Source organism: Accipiter gentilis, chromosome 12, assembly GCF_929443795.1.
Source record: "Accipiter gentilis chromosome 12, bAccGen1.1, whole genome shotgun sequence".
Lineage (NCBI taxonomy): Eukaryota > Metazoa > Chordata > Aves > Accipitriformes > Accipitridae > Astur > Astur gentilis.
The window spans coordinates 5,950,725-5,964,564 of NC_064891.1; the positions used below are offsets into that span (position 1 = coordinate 5,950,725).

Here is a 13,840-nt window from a genome sequence, read left to right on the forward strand (position 1 = left end):
GAGAACAAAAAAGGGAAGCATGAAAAATGGTTTAATTAAAAAAAAGGAGGAAAAGAAACTGATGGCACTTTAAAATTCTGATACAGCACAGAATTATGATTTTGCATCCCCTGTCTCCTCCAGAGCCTTACTAAGAATTAATAAGCAGGCAGATTGAATTTCTAAGCCAAAATCGGTCTCGAGTCACTAACTTTGGAGTGCTTAAAGTCTTTCTTTTATTGAGCATAAACTCTAATGGATCTAATTTATTTCAGACATCAAGGGTCATTAGCATATGGAAAGTCTTTTTTCCCTATCCCTGCCATATGCTTTAATTCCCAGGACATGTTCGGTGAGGCTCTAAACAGTTTTTTTATTTAATTATAGTAGCTTGCTGTTGATCCAATAGAGCTAAAGGAGACTTGTCGTCACTGGTCAGAGGTTAAATACCCATTTGCCAAGCAGAGTCCATGCACAAAGCCCTCTCTCTGTATTCCCCTGGAATTATTTTATCCTGTATTTAATACATGTTCAGTAGGAATTCCTCAGGGAGCAGAGAATTTGTCAGCAAACAAGAAACTGAGTGGCTTCTCTTCGAAATTATTACAAAATCAATATGGCCCCTGGGGTCATAACATTATTTATTTGAAATCTTTGCAAGCACCATATATCGACAAAATCATAACAAGATTTACAGCTGTATTTCGGAATGGATAAATAAGAGAGATCGTTTCCTTTGTCTTTTCTTTCCGCAGCTCCTACAGCACAGTACGCTGGAGATGCTTAGTTTGCACGAGTCCTATGAACTTGCGAAGCACCTCCCAGCTGCTTTCCATCCATACGGGAAGTGAGAGAAATGCTGAAGTCCCATCCTGCTAGAAAGGTAAGTGACAAATCCAAAGTAAGCGGGGGAGTCGCTGTCAGGGACGGGATTAGAGTTGGTGTAAGACAGAAGGTACCTTTCCTCCATCACCTTCCCTTCAGTGCTTTTGAAGGGAATTTCACCCCCTCTCCTTGGATTGCAATGCAAGGAGCTTGCACAGCCGGGGACTCCCTGCAGGTGAAATGAAACTGGAAAATGCACTCCTGGTGCGTGCCTAATGCATAGGACCACATTACAGGCAGACCAGAGTAATAATCCCCAACTCCCAGAAATGCTGAGTTTGGGTGCTTGGCATCTGTTGTGCTTCACATAGCTCTCCCTGCTTTGCTGCACTGCTTGCTAATGAAGATATAGTCTATCCCAATCACAGGTACAGACAGACTTCCACCCAAAGTTTCCAGACGTTAACCATTGCATAAAGGCTACTTTAACTGAAATACCAGATGTATTGGGTTTGAGTGGCAAGGTTTTGGTAGCAGGGAGGTTACAGGGGTGGCTTCTGTGAGAAGCCGCTAGAAGCTTCCCCGATGTCCAATGGAGTCAATGCCAGCTGGGTCCAAGACGGACCCACTGTTGGCCAAGGCTGAGCCCATCGGCGATACTGGTAGCGCCTCTGGGATAACAGATTTAAGAAGCCAACCCTGCACAATTGCAGCGGGAGGAGAGGAGTGAGAATATGTGAGAGAAACAACCCTGCAGACACCAAGGTCAGTGAAAGAAGGAGAGGGAGGAGATGCTCCAGGCGCTGGAGCAGAGATTCCCCTGCAGCCCGCGGTGAAGACCATGGTGAGGCAGGTTGTCCCCCTGCAGCCCATGGAGGTCCACAGTGGAGCAAATATCCACCTGCAGCCCGGGGAGGATCCCACACCGGAGAAGGTGGATGCCCAAAGGAGGCTGTGACCCTGTGGGAAGCCCGCACTGGAGCAGGCTCTTGGCAGGACCTGTGGATCTGTGGAGAGAGGAGGCCACGCTGGAGCAGGTTTTCTGACAGGACTTGTGACCCCACGAGGAACCCAGACTGGAGCAGTCTGTGCCTGAAGTCCTGCACCTGTGGAAGGGACACATGCTTGAGCAACTAGTTTGTGAAGGACAGTGGCCCATGAGAAGGAGTCATGTTGGAGAAGTTCATGGAGGACTGTCTCCCGTGGGAGGGACCCCACGCTGGAGCAGGGGAAGAGTGAGGAGTCCTCCCCTTGAGGAGGAAGGAGCGGCAGAGACAAGGTGTGATGAACTGACCCCAACCCCCATTCCCTGTCCCCCTGCACCACTGGGGGAAGGAGGTAGAGAAAATTGGGAGTAAAGTTAAGCCTGGAAAGAAGGGGTGGGGGTAGGGGTGGGGTAAGGTGGTTTAAGATTTGGGTTTATTTCTCATTACCCTTCTCTGATATGATTGGCAATAAATTAAATTAATTTTTCTCAAGTCAAGTCTGTTTTCCCTGTGATGGTAATTGCAGAGTGGTCTTGCTCTGTCCTTACCTCGACCCATGAGCTTTTTGTTATATTTTCTCTCCCATGTCCAGCTAAGCAGGGGGAGTGATGGAGTGGCTTTGGTGTGTGCCTGGCATGCAGCCAAGGTCAACCTACCACACCAGAGCAAGAAGAGCTGCTTTTTGATGGTGATGGGTTTTTTGAGGTATCATGGGACAGACTATATTGCGTGTAATATCTATTTAAAACTTTATTTCACAGCAACGATTCTAGCCTTATAATTGCTTTTAGAAATATTATGTTCTTACATTCATTTATTTGGTTCTTTGAGGCAAGTTCACCTATGTGTACTCTCAGCACACATACTCAATCTTTTGTAATAACTGCTTCCTACTTCTACCAGTGTACTCCAAGTATGGGCCATAAAAAGTCAGGTAAGCAACTTCTGAGGGCTTGAGTGAGTGCTTAGCAAGTATGGGCATGAATTTACAGTACCCTAGTTACTCCCCACTTACTCCCCAGATGAATGCTGAGGCCCATATTTAGTCAACCTCAATTTCAGCTATAGCCTTACGGCCAATATTTCCTTTGGCAAGAAGTCTCTGGAGACTGAGAGGCAGCCAACAGGAAATACAAGGCACAAGGACAAGGTGGAATTTAAGCTGGCTGCATCTCCAAACACCTTTTTGCCTCATACTCAAATCCACTGGGAAAGCTGGGGACATCTCTCTGCACTTCATGTGCCCCAGCCTGTTCTCAGCAGAGCCAGCTGGCATGGGGCAGCATGCATCTCCCGGCTCTGCATCACCCACGGAGCTCGAGCTCAGCCGTGCAGTTACAAAGGCTATTCCTCTCTCCATACGTTGCATTTCAGCTGGTGAGTTTTGCATTCCAGGTTGTGACTCATTCCTGCCACATCTGAAGTGATCTAGCAACTGCCACTCAATGGGCACAAAGGACTGGATTAGCTGTGATATTACTGAAAGCATTCTCTCCTCCCAGGAAAATGGAAATCCAAATTCAAGTCTTTTCAGCAAAGTAAAGAAGTGTGGTCCTCAAATATTCTGAAAGAAATTTACCTCATTGCAACCTCTTCATAGACTCTGTCACAAATACTTATTTGCGTTTTACAAGTTTGCATAGATTCTTTTACTGACAACTACAGAGAGCATCCTTGTGGCTACATAAGAATGACACCAGTTTCTTCAACAGAAATATTTTGTGTATGTATTCAAAGGCACATCTGTTAAAACAGGAGAATGAGGTGAGGATATTGTTTGCTGTTTCCATTAGCCTTGCAAACCAACATGCTTACTAAAGTAAGCTTGATTTTATTCTCCTGTATGTGCTGCAAACTGAATCAAGCATCCAACTCCCAGCCAACTGTTTCCATGCAAACATAGCCCAGCTTGCACAAGTGTCTGCAAGGATGCATTTTCAGCCTGAAAAACATGTGGTTTTTACATAGAAGGAAGGCATGGACAAGGTGGAAAGGGTAAGGGCTGCTGAGTGAGACGCATTTGAGTCATGGCATGCCAATTTTTTGCTGAGGGCCAAGAGTCACAGCTGACCAACCTGGCTGTGGATGGATAGGTGGCCACTCATGCTGGGTGTAAAGTCCTCGTTGAGGTTATGGCACTACACAAGATATGCTGTGGTGGTCATACAACCCTGTTTTCTCACAGTATGTAGGCAGGCTTCCCTGGCTGAAGCTAGCAGAGACCTTACCTTGGGTTGACTTTCAGCATCCCAGCCAAGCTGGCAACCCTAGCCATCCGCTGGTCAAATGCCAGCTCCATTTGCACTTGCAAATTAAACACATTTGTCAGAGATCACTCAAACGTGGCAACTACAGATGCCTTCTGCCATTTGGGCAGGACTTTTTAGAATAAAACTACTTTTAAAAACCCCTTTGTCATGAAAGTGCTCTTCCAAAAGAAAGTGGACATTGCAGTGGCAGTGGTAAGGGGAAGGCTTGCAGCCATGCTCTGGTGGTGGTGGTGGCTGGGCAGGAGGTAGGATTATTGCTATGCTCCCAGCACAAGAGCACAGGTATTGCTTTAGAAGTTGGCTTTCACGCTGGTCCCTCTGACTACACCTTCAAACAATGAGAAAGGACATTTTCATCAGATAATGATGCAAACCTGCTGGGATTAGTAACTGAAATAATGAAGAATGACTTCCCTCCTCTCTTCAAAGTAACAGCAGTGAAAAGAGATCTTTTTCTTGTGGTTTTTTTTTTTTTTCTTTTTTTTTTTTTTCTTCTTTTCCCCTCCTTGTATCAACAGCACTGCTTGGCAAATACCTGAGGGACTTCTAGCAGTATCATCAAAATTTTTAATGAGGGTGAATTTAGAAAGGTGCTGGTGGGTTTGACTCTGGGATGGCTGCTAGGGCTGCTGACTCACACTCAGAGCAGCTGGTTTCACAGTGAGCTACTTGCTTTGAGAAAAGTAATTTAAGCTTCTTCCTCCAGCTTGTTGGGAAATGTACATTTCAAAGGGGCTTTTGATGTTTTGTTGTGTAACTTACTGCTGGATGAGTAAAATAGTAATAATCATACTTTACACTTGCATAGTGCCTCCTGTTTGGGGCTCTCACAGGCTTACCAAAAGTTGGTATTTGTTTCCCTCATTTTACAAGTACCTCACCCTATGTTGTACCTGGAGAATCAGTTGGAGGCTTAGGTTAACGCACAGAAATTGCACCACTGTAATTGCATGGTAAATGCATTTATTAAAAAGTCTTTAATTAAGTTGATGTTTCTCCATGCATTCTACTTTATATTCCACTTTAGGCTTGTAAATACATTTTTTGTCCCTTGTGGAAGTGCTTGTATTAAGTGCTAAAGGTGGGCTTTTTTTAACCGAAGTAATTATACTGGCACAAATCCTTTGTACAAATGCAGATGTATCATTATAAAGGTGCATTACGTAGGCATTGCCTACTCTCTTTCTATAAAGCATGTGAAGAGCAATTTAAGCACTTAATGATGTAACACACTGGGAAAAGTGGAGAAGGGTGAATATGTCAGGTTGTACTGGAAAGATAAACCAATCTGACATTGGTATATAGAAAAGACTTCAGCAGGCTTTTTATCAATTTAGTTTAACTCAATTTCAGCATCAGTCATACTTGCACTGATTTGGGAAATTGTGACCATTTAACTAAATAGATTTTGAAGCTCATTTAATTAGTTTGGTGCAGTTTGGGAAGGCAGATGATCCCCAACATTGGAAGTCTAGCCTGAGCATTCTGGTCCCACATGTCTTGCTCTGACCTTCTGGAAACACATTTGTGCCAGAGGCCACAGGAGACACAACAGCAAGTCTCTGTGGATGAACGGCCTTCGGCGTATCTGCATGTGTAGGATCACCTGCCTTAGGGGGGTAGCTTTGACAAATACGCAGGCTGACCCTTTTTACAGCATGAATTCATCTACTGCAATTTTCCTTGGGAGGAGTAGATAAACCTTCTGCCAAGTTCGGGAAAAATGAAGCATTTGGTAATGGAGAATCTCAGACCTATGAAAGATAACTGTGCAGAGATTATGGCACTGACTCCCTTGAGACTGAAACTGAAATAGAGTGTCACCAAAGAGTCACCAAAATAACTTTTCTAAGCTCTCTTTTTTTCCGCTGGGGAAGAATATACCCTTCAGCATATTCATGGGCATATATACACATACATGGTGCTCAGACTGGGAACTCAGTATCATGACAATGGGCATCCTGAAATCCTGTGTTTGATTTTACCTACAAAGCCCTGGGAATATACTGCCTTGGTCTGTGAACTGACATGTTTTAAAGACAACTTTTATCTCTGTGGTATAAAACACTAGGTCACAACTTCACGCAGAGGGAATTTTTTAAGTGGCTGCCCTTTTTGGTCCTTAATAGATTTTCCTAGTTTTCTAGTCATGCTGAATTTCTATTAATGGATATCAATTTTAGAGTTAATTGATCGGATTATGAAAATATTTTACTCTTGCTTGCAGAAAATAAAATATTCACGAGACAGAAAAATTCACAGTTTTCCATTTGTATTTTCCCCAGCTACTTTCCCTCTTCCCAGCAAGTAACTGGGTAAGATGGTGGAGTAGCTGAAGGCGATCTTTCGGGGCACTTATTTACTAGGGCTTATAGAGTTTGGGTCATATTTACAAAAATATTTACAATTTTCCTGCTAAGAAATTGCTTTATATCATCAGTTGCTGAGGTCACAGTTAATGATACATATTTTGAGACTGTATCGAGGTCAGTGACAGTTGGAGACATGTACTTTCACTTAATAAAGTGAAGATTGCATAAAGCACACCATAACTGCTTGTTCCTTTAATGCATCATATTTTAATCCGGCACCACTTGCTTCTAATCTATAAATGTTCTTTACTTTACCCTCTATGTAGCAGTTTCAAAAGGAGCTAAGGTCACGTAATTCCGTGGCCCTTTTGAAAGCCTAGCCACATGACATGTCTCAATAACATCCTGTTGCAATGAACTCAACAGATTGAGCACAACATATTGTAACAGCACTTACCCCCCTTCTGGCTCCAAAGTCAATGCCCTTAAATTGCCTCCAAGAAAAGAAGAAGGCACGCATTCAACTGCTGCCTTTCTTTCTCTACTTTGATGGCTCTATCTAGTGTAGTGACACTGAAGTAGGACTAAGCTCTTGCTGGCAACAGGCTCTGAACCACAGAGCTATGATGGACAGATGAACAGAGACTAATTCTCACATGCGGATGCCTAAAATTTGAAGGAAGTGGTTCTTAGAGGATGTAAAGTAGGTATGTAGTGCATACATTGTGAAACAAAAGTTTCCAGAAACAACCCTTTGTTTCTCTGTGATACATACACGTCAGATGAGTTCCAGTATTTAATAACTCAAAGCCACCAAGCTGGTCATTTTTTCCATACCAGTCCCAAGCAACATGCACCCAACTGATTCTGTTCTTAATTCCCATGATGAGAGCTTCTTTCAGCATTAATTCAGTTATCTTCCTCTTTTCCCCAGCTCAGAATTTTATTTAAAATCTTTGCCTTTTACTTAAATTTTCTATAATCAGTCTCAGTCTTGGAAATTATGCTGAAAAGTTTGAATAAAATTGGGTTAAGAACCCTGATTTTTTTTTTTTTATTATTTGGTTTTGTTTTGTTGATTTTTGAGTTCAATGGACCTCAATGGGTTAAAAAAAATTTATATATTGCTCTTTCCAAATTCCAGATTCTAGAAATTCAGCTTCTCTCCCTTTTCCTGCAAAATGCCATTCTCAATTCAAAGTCAGTCCAATTTCAGATTTTGTAAAACTCTGCACTCCTGGGAAGACACATGCAGCAATTCTGAATTCCATTATAAAAAGACATTTTTGAGACAAAGAAGAAAAAAGGCATGTGCCCCTGCAGTGTTTGCAGTGCCGTGACTGTAGGAGTGACCTTCTATTACTATTCCTGTTTCCATCTTATGCCTCCTTTTGCCTTACCTAGCTCACCATTACCTCTCAGCAATTCTACAGCTAGCACCAGCTTACTGAGTTTCTTTACTATTTTTAAAGGAAATTCTAGATGATCAATACAACATGCAAAGGCTCAAAGCTTTCAAAAGACACTTTCAAGGGCTTTCAACATGTTAATTCAGATGCATTGTAATGCTATATGTTTCTGTCTAGTCCCTATGATGGACAAGTAGTCACATATTCTCATGTTAGGAGAAGGAATTTAGAAGACTTAATTTGACATTCAGGAGTTTTAAATTGTTCTGTGCAGGTCCCACTGTCCAGAGACTGCGACTGCACAAGCTTCCAGTTACTTCCTTTTCTACAATGGGGCAGAATTAATGGTACAAGAGGAACCTTGGAGTAAACCCCATGTTCTGACTGTTTAGTGTTAAGGTTTCATGTTCACTTAACATGTTGCTAATGCAAATTTACCACAGGAGAAATATTAACAATAATCTTTGAATTGTAATTGCTGTTAATTGTTTCTCTCCCCTGCTATTTCTCAGGAGCTCCAGCACATAAACAAGAAGATGTGATGTCTTACACCTTATTTCTGGTGGTTAAATATAAAAAAAACCCCAACAAACAAAAACCCCAAAACAAAACAAAAACAAACAAAGTCCCTGGAGCTGCAAAAAGACAGAATGTGCCCAGCTTCTTCCTGTATTTGCTATTCTAAAGAAAGACCTTCATGTCTCCAGTAATGATGCTGAAGGTCAGATATGATATCAGGCATCCCAGAGATAATGCACAGTAATTTATTTTCCTTCTAACGGACTAATTATTGGCATGTTCAGGGTGGGCTAATAAACAGGGAGCTTGAGGTTTTGTGACTGATTATTTACTTGGGTATTATCTCAGATCTTTCCTGAGTGGGTAGGTTAAATGGGGAGCCTCTCTTGTTCTGTCCTTGAACAGGAGTTTATAATATTCTGTAATTAAGATTGCAACTATGTTTTCATTTTAAATTAGATTCCTGACATTTTGTTAGCATTGTTAGAAAGGTCTTGCTGGAGTTCAAACACGCATGTCATCTATATGGGAGTGAGGGAAGATGGAAGAGTAGGATAACTTGTTGCTAAAATTTGATGTGGATTAGAATAGGCAATTTTGACAAACCTTTTTTTGCAGTCCTCTACAGTTAAGGACTTTGACCTTTTGTTTAAATCTTATGTCAGTCTTTAGTATCTTAGAAGCACAGAACCTTAACATTGGGTTTGTTATGCATGTTTGACAGCAAAAGTAAACACATGTCTAACATTGCAGTTTGCTAGATCATATATTTGCAAATTCCACGTTTGCAATGACTGAATGTTAAATAGACTTCCTGGGGTTTGCTTTGTTTCGCAGCTGTAGCGGGACAAGAGCAAACAGGTTACAGGGAGGGCTGAAATAAGGACATAGGGCAGCACTGAAAAGAGGACACATGGCAAATAGCTAGGTGAAGGAAGTGACAGCTGGAAGAGGATCTAGAAGAGGGGACTGAAACTGTTAGGAATGCTGGGAAAAAAAGGCTCATAGAAAGCATGAATTATCCACATGATTGTTCAGTGACAGGTACCAAAACCTTTGGCAGGTCTGTAAGCTTACAGGCAAGGTAACTTGTATTCCCTGGCTTATAACCTCAAAAATCCCAGAGACTCCAGAATCAGCTGATCAGCTCAATGTTTGTTTCCCAAAGTACAGAAACTTCCTTCCCCAACACGCATTTTCATTTAAGGATGCTGCCAATGTTTTAGTCCTTTTTGTAGAACACAGGTTTAGAAATAGAGAACACTTGAGTTTTACTCCTGATTCTGTCACTGACTCCCTAATGAGCCTTGGGCTGCTCACATAACCTTGCTCTGCCTGACACCCTGCCAGGAAAGCAAAAGTCATGAAAGTCACCTTTGTACATGGTAAAGAAAATATAAACACTCATTATTGTCACTGCATGGGTTGGGGTTTTTTCTACAATGAAGTTAATGTGTCAGTTAGACTTTATTGTAAGCTTTGCCTTTTTCTTTCATCTGTCTGCATAACTTTTGGGTTTTGGTTTGGTTTGGTTTGGTTTTTTTTAATGTGCAGAGGAATAAGGGAAGAATAAAAGAAAAAAACAAGGGAATTGAGAAGAATGAAATTTACAGATGGACAAGGTTGGGGTTTTTCTCTTCTCTGCATACCTATAATATTTTTTAATTAGTTCAGATTTTTGAGAACAGCCTAGAGAGCTTAGAGCACTTGCCTTTCATTAAAATTAATGTGGAGGTAGCTCTTTCTGAACTGACAGGGGTAAGGCACAGTGATTTCAGTGTCCTGGCTTCTGCTCGTGGCTCTGCACTTCTATTTTCTCAATGCTTTTGTCTGCCTCAAGCAGTAGGTTTTCTAGGCAAGAGCTCTCAGTTGCAGAGGGCCCACCAGACCGTGGACGCTTCTCAGCTGGGGATTTCTCATGTCACTACAATAAAAATAAAGGTGAGTCGTGATTCTGAGATGTGTGCATAAACTCCTTGGCTGCTACACCATTACATAGCAGCGGGGTTGAGAACAGAATGACACATCTCTTTACTCATATCAAATAACAATATTACAGAAAACTTCCTCTAGGAACAGATGAGATGCATTCTTCAAATGAATGAAACCTGCCCTGCAAGGGCTCAGCGAAACAGGCCAGGTGGCTATATCATTAGGCTGACAGACTGAACATATTAGAAGTTGTCTCTTGACCCACATGCTCTTAATAAAAGGGTTTATTTCATTCCTCTGCACACACAGGCTTCTGTTGCAGTCTCCCTTGAGAGAGCTTTGCTTACCTTCTGGAGTCTGGAAAACATTCCCCTGCTCTTTGCACACTAATCTGCTCTGGAGGACCTGAGGTCCTCATCAAACTGCTCTGCCCTGTAATTCTTTCCTGAATGCCTGCTTTCAAAACAAGCCAAAAAGGGAAACGAATGCTTATTCCATCAGAGGTTCTGGCATGTTATGTTAAACAAGCCGGGCATGTGCAGAATTATATATGTTTTGGGAAGAAAGAGATGTTAGTATCAGGTTAACCTTGCTTTCTACTCAAGATCTCTGTATAAACAGGCATGAGACTGGAAAAGGGCAGCGGTTAACCATTTTGTGCACAAGCATGACAAACTGCATCTTCTCACTTGCTTAGGCACTATCTTTCTAAGAGGGAACCTTATGAACTTCATACTGCCTTTCAGACGAGGATTTCAAATACAGATTTGCTGACATCATTTCACATCAATTCACTCTCGACTAGAAGGCAACCTTTTTTTAACAAGGATACTAGTCTGATAATAACATCTTCGACATGGTATAGGTGCCTTTTTCTCAAGTGGTGTACCTGCTATTTGAATTTCCAAGTAGTTAAACTACATGCAGGGAGAGAACCAAAATGACCCGAGAGTTAGTCCAGATGACGGATGAAGATCTTTTGAATCTTTTCTTCCATTCTTTAGCAACAGTAGCACGTTTCAGTCTTTTCATGCGCATTTATTTAAATCCAAGCAACAAAGGAAAAGTCCACACTGGATCTGATGACACTTGGCAATGATTCACAAGTGGAAATTTCCTTTTGGCCCTATTCAATGATGGATTTGTATTCCATATTGTTAGACTGTATAAAGCAAACAGTTTTTACTACACAGAGCAACAGTACTATTTATGTAACTATATAATCCATAGTCCTCAAGTAACAACATGTGCTTCAGTATTACCTTGCTGCTGTAAAATAGCTAGCCCTCTGTTTTGGAAAAAAATGAAAGCACAACTTAGCCAGCCTTTTATGGAAAGCCACAGTGGTCTACTAAAGCCAAGAGTGAGCTGGAGAAGGAGCACTGGTTGTCTTCCTCTGACTGTGCTAGTGCCAACCCTGCGTATCACAGGCGTGATTTAAGAAAAGACCAACAGCTTTGCCAGCATGCACAGGCACCAACCTCACGCCTATGGACTTTCTGTACTTATTTATTCAGGACAGGGACAATACAGATCTGAACACTGTCACTTCAGTTCCTCAACAGAAAGGACACAGGTGACATGCTGTGAGCATGATAGCTGCACGTCATGACTCGTGTAATAAGCCTTTAACATAACCGTGCAACACAGCTAACTCTCTTCATAGGTTGCCCACCTCTTCCTGATTACCAGCAGCATTTTACACATAACGCAAAGCAGAATTCAGCCCGCCAGGGACTTTTAGTATCTGTTTGGTACCACACACGTGATCTCGCAGTCATTCCAGACTGGGCCCAGCAAAGCACTTCCCCTTGTACATTGCTTTAAACTTCTTTGTGATCTAGTGAAGGGAACTACTTGTGCTGAAGTTGAGCCAGCACTGGAGTGCTTCGCTTTCTTGGTTCCCACACAGAACACCCACCAAAGTCATTAGGTGGGATGAGTGGAGGGCTAATTGCAGTGTTTCAGTTTATACAGATCCCCTGTGAGATGCAGTGCGTGCCTTTAAAAGTGTTGTTCCTTGCACTGAAGTATTTACCACAGTACTCGTACTTCAAATGGGAAATAATGCAACTTTGGAGGCAATAATGCAACTAGCGTGGGTGGTAACCAGCCAATTTTTCTTACACCTACAGCATATTTTGTTCCAGAAGATCATATTAATGCTATTATGGGAATTATGAAATTGTTATAATGGGACCTGCTAGGCAATAATATTGTGTATCTGGAAACTCAAAATAGCAATGACCGTCCTGAATTTTCACTACAGCTGCTTTTCTTCTTCAATTCAGCCTGCTGTCTCTCTGCAGGCTCTCTAGTTTAATGACTGTTCATCCTTTCATGTTAACAGAAAAATACTAACTACTGGATAAGGGAGCGTATGTGTGTCCTAGCAAGATCATTAGTCTGAATAAATGTGACAGCAGAGTTGCACGAGAAATGCCACGGTTAGTGGTAAGCACAAACTAGAGCTTTGGGTGTAAAATACTGTAATTACAAGGGATGGAGAAAGCTCCACAGTTTTTATCCCCACAGAAATCGATAGTGGTGCAGACTGTTGCTCTTTGCTGGAGCACGGGCAGTCTGATGAAAGAGCTTATTGATTTATCCAGCTGATGCCACTGAAGTGAATAATAGACTGGAAGAGAAAGGGCTTGTAAATTAGACTCACTCAATCCAACATTTTCCAGGATATCTTTTATCTACAGCTATATAGAGAGATATATATTTACAAGTGAGTTTTTTTCAAAGCAACATCCTAATGACTCCTGGTAAGAAGGTCTGCCTACTAATTCTTTGACCTCAACTACACCCATGGTGCTAAAGTCAACCTTCAAGCTCTCACTAAAGACGTACACTAAGGAGGAAGCACCAGGGCACCTAGGAGCAGGATTTGGCTGTGGTGCAGGTAAGCAGCCGGGCAACTCATTTCCCAGAGGGCTACAGCCACAGAGGAAAGGCGGCTGTGGCTCCCTCCATGCCACCCGTGCCATGCCAGACCCACTGGCATGAAGGCGTTGGAGAAGTCTGCTGTGGATCCACCGGTCTCCAGGCTAGGAGAAATGTCAGTTCCAGGCCAGTCCCCACCAGCCTCAAATAAGCTGGAAAGAGGCATGGTGTTTTAGGAATGAAAGGAGTCCTGTGTTTCCTCCTAGCTCAGCAGGAAGATTTGCTATGAATCTAGATCCATGCTGGTAAAAATGTAAGTGTTCAGATTGGTTTTGCATAAACTGAGAAGGAGAAATAAAGAAAAAGAGAGAGGGAGAGAAAGAGCAGCAGGCACACTGCCACCAAGTATGGCAAATCAATCTTCTCAGCAGTGATGGATCAGGGAGCAGGACTGCAAGTTTTACAGGTATATGAAACCCCGCGAGTATAAAGACACCATTAAAACACTGCCATTAAATTCCAACACTGAAGGATTATCACAGCCCCTGGAGCCAAGCAGGTCAATATGTGACTGTATATTTTTCATTACCATTTTTTATACACATATATATGAAACAGAATAGGATTCACAACAGCCTCACCCTCTCTCCCGCTGAAGACCTCTGCTTTATAATCAGCATCCGCTTTCACAAATAAAATGCAATATACCATCAACAGAT

The 13,840-nt window shown here is 42.2% G+C and overlaps 1 protein-coding gene across 2 annotated transcripts in view; it reads right to left on the minus strand.

Annotated features, from left to right (window-relative positions):
* UNC5C (unc-5 netrin receptor C) overlaps positions 1-13,840 on the minus strand; it is a 266,035-nt gene that overhangs the window by 32,435 nt on the left and 219,760 nt on the right. The window lies entirely within an intron of this gene.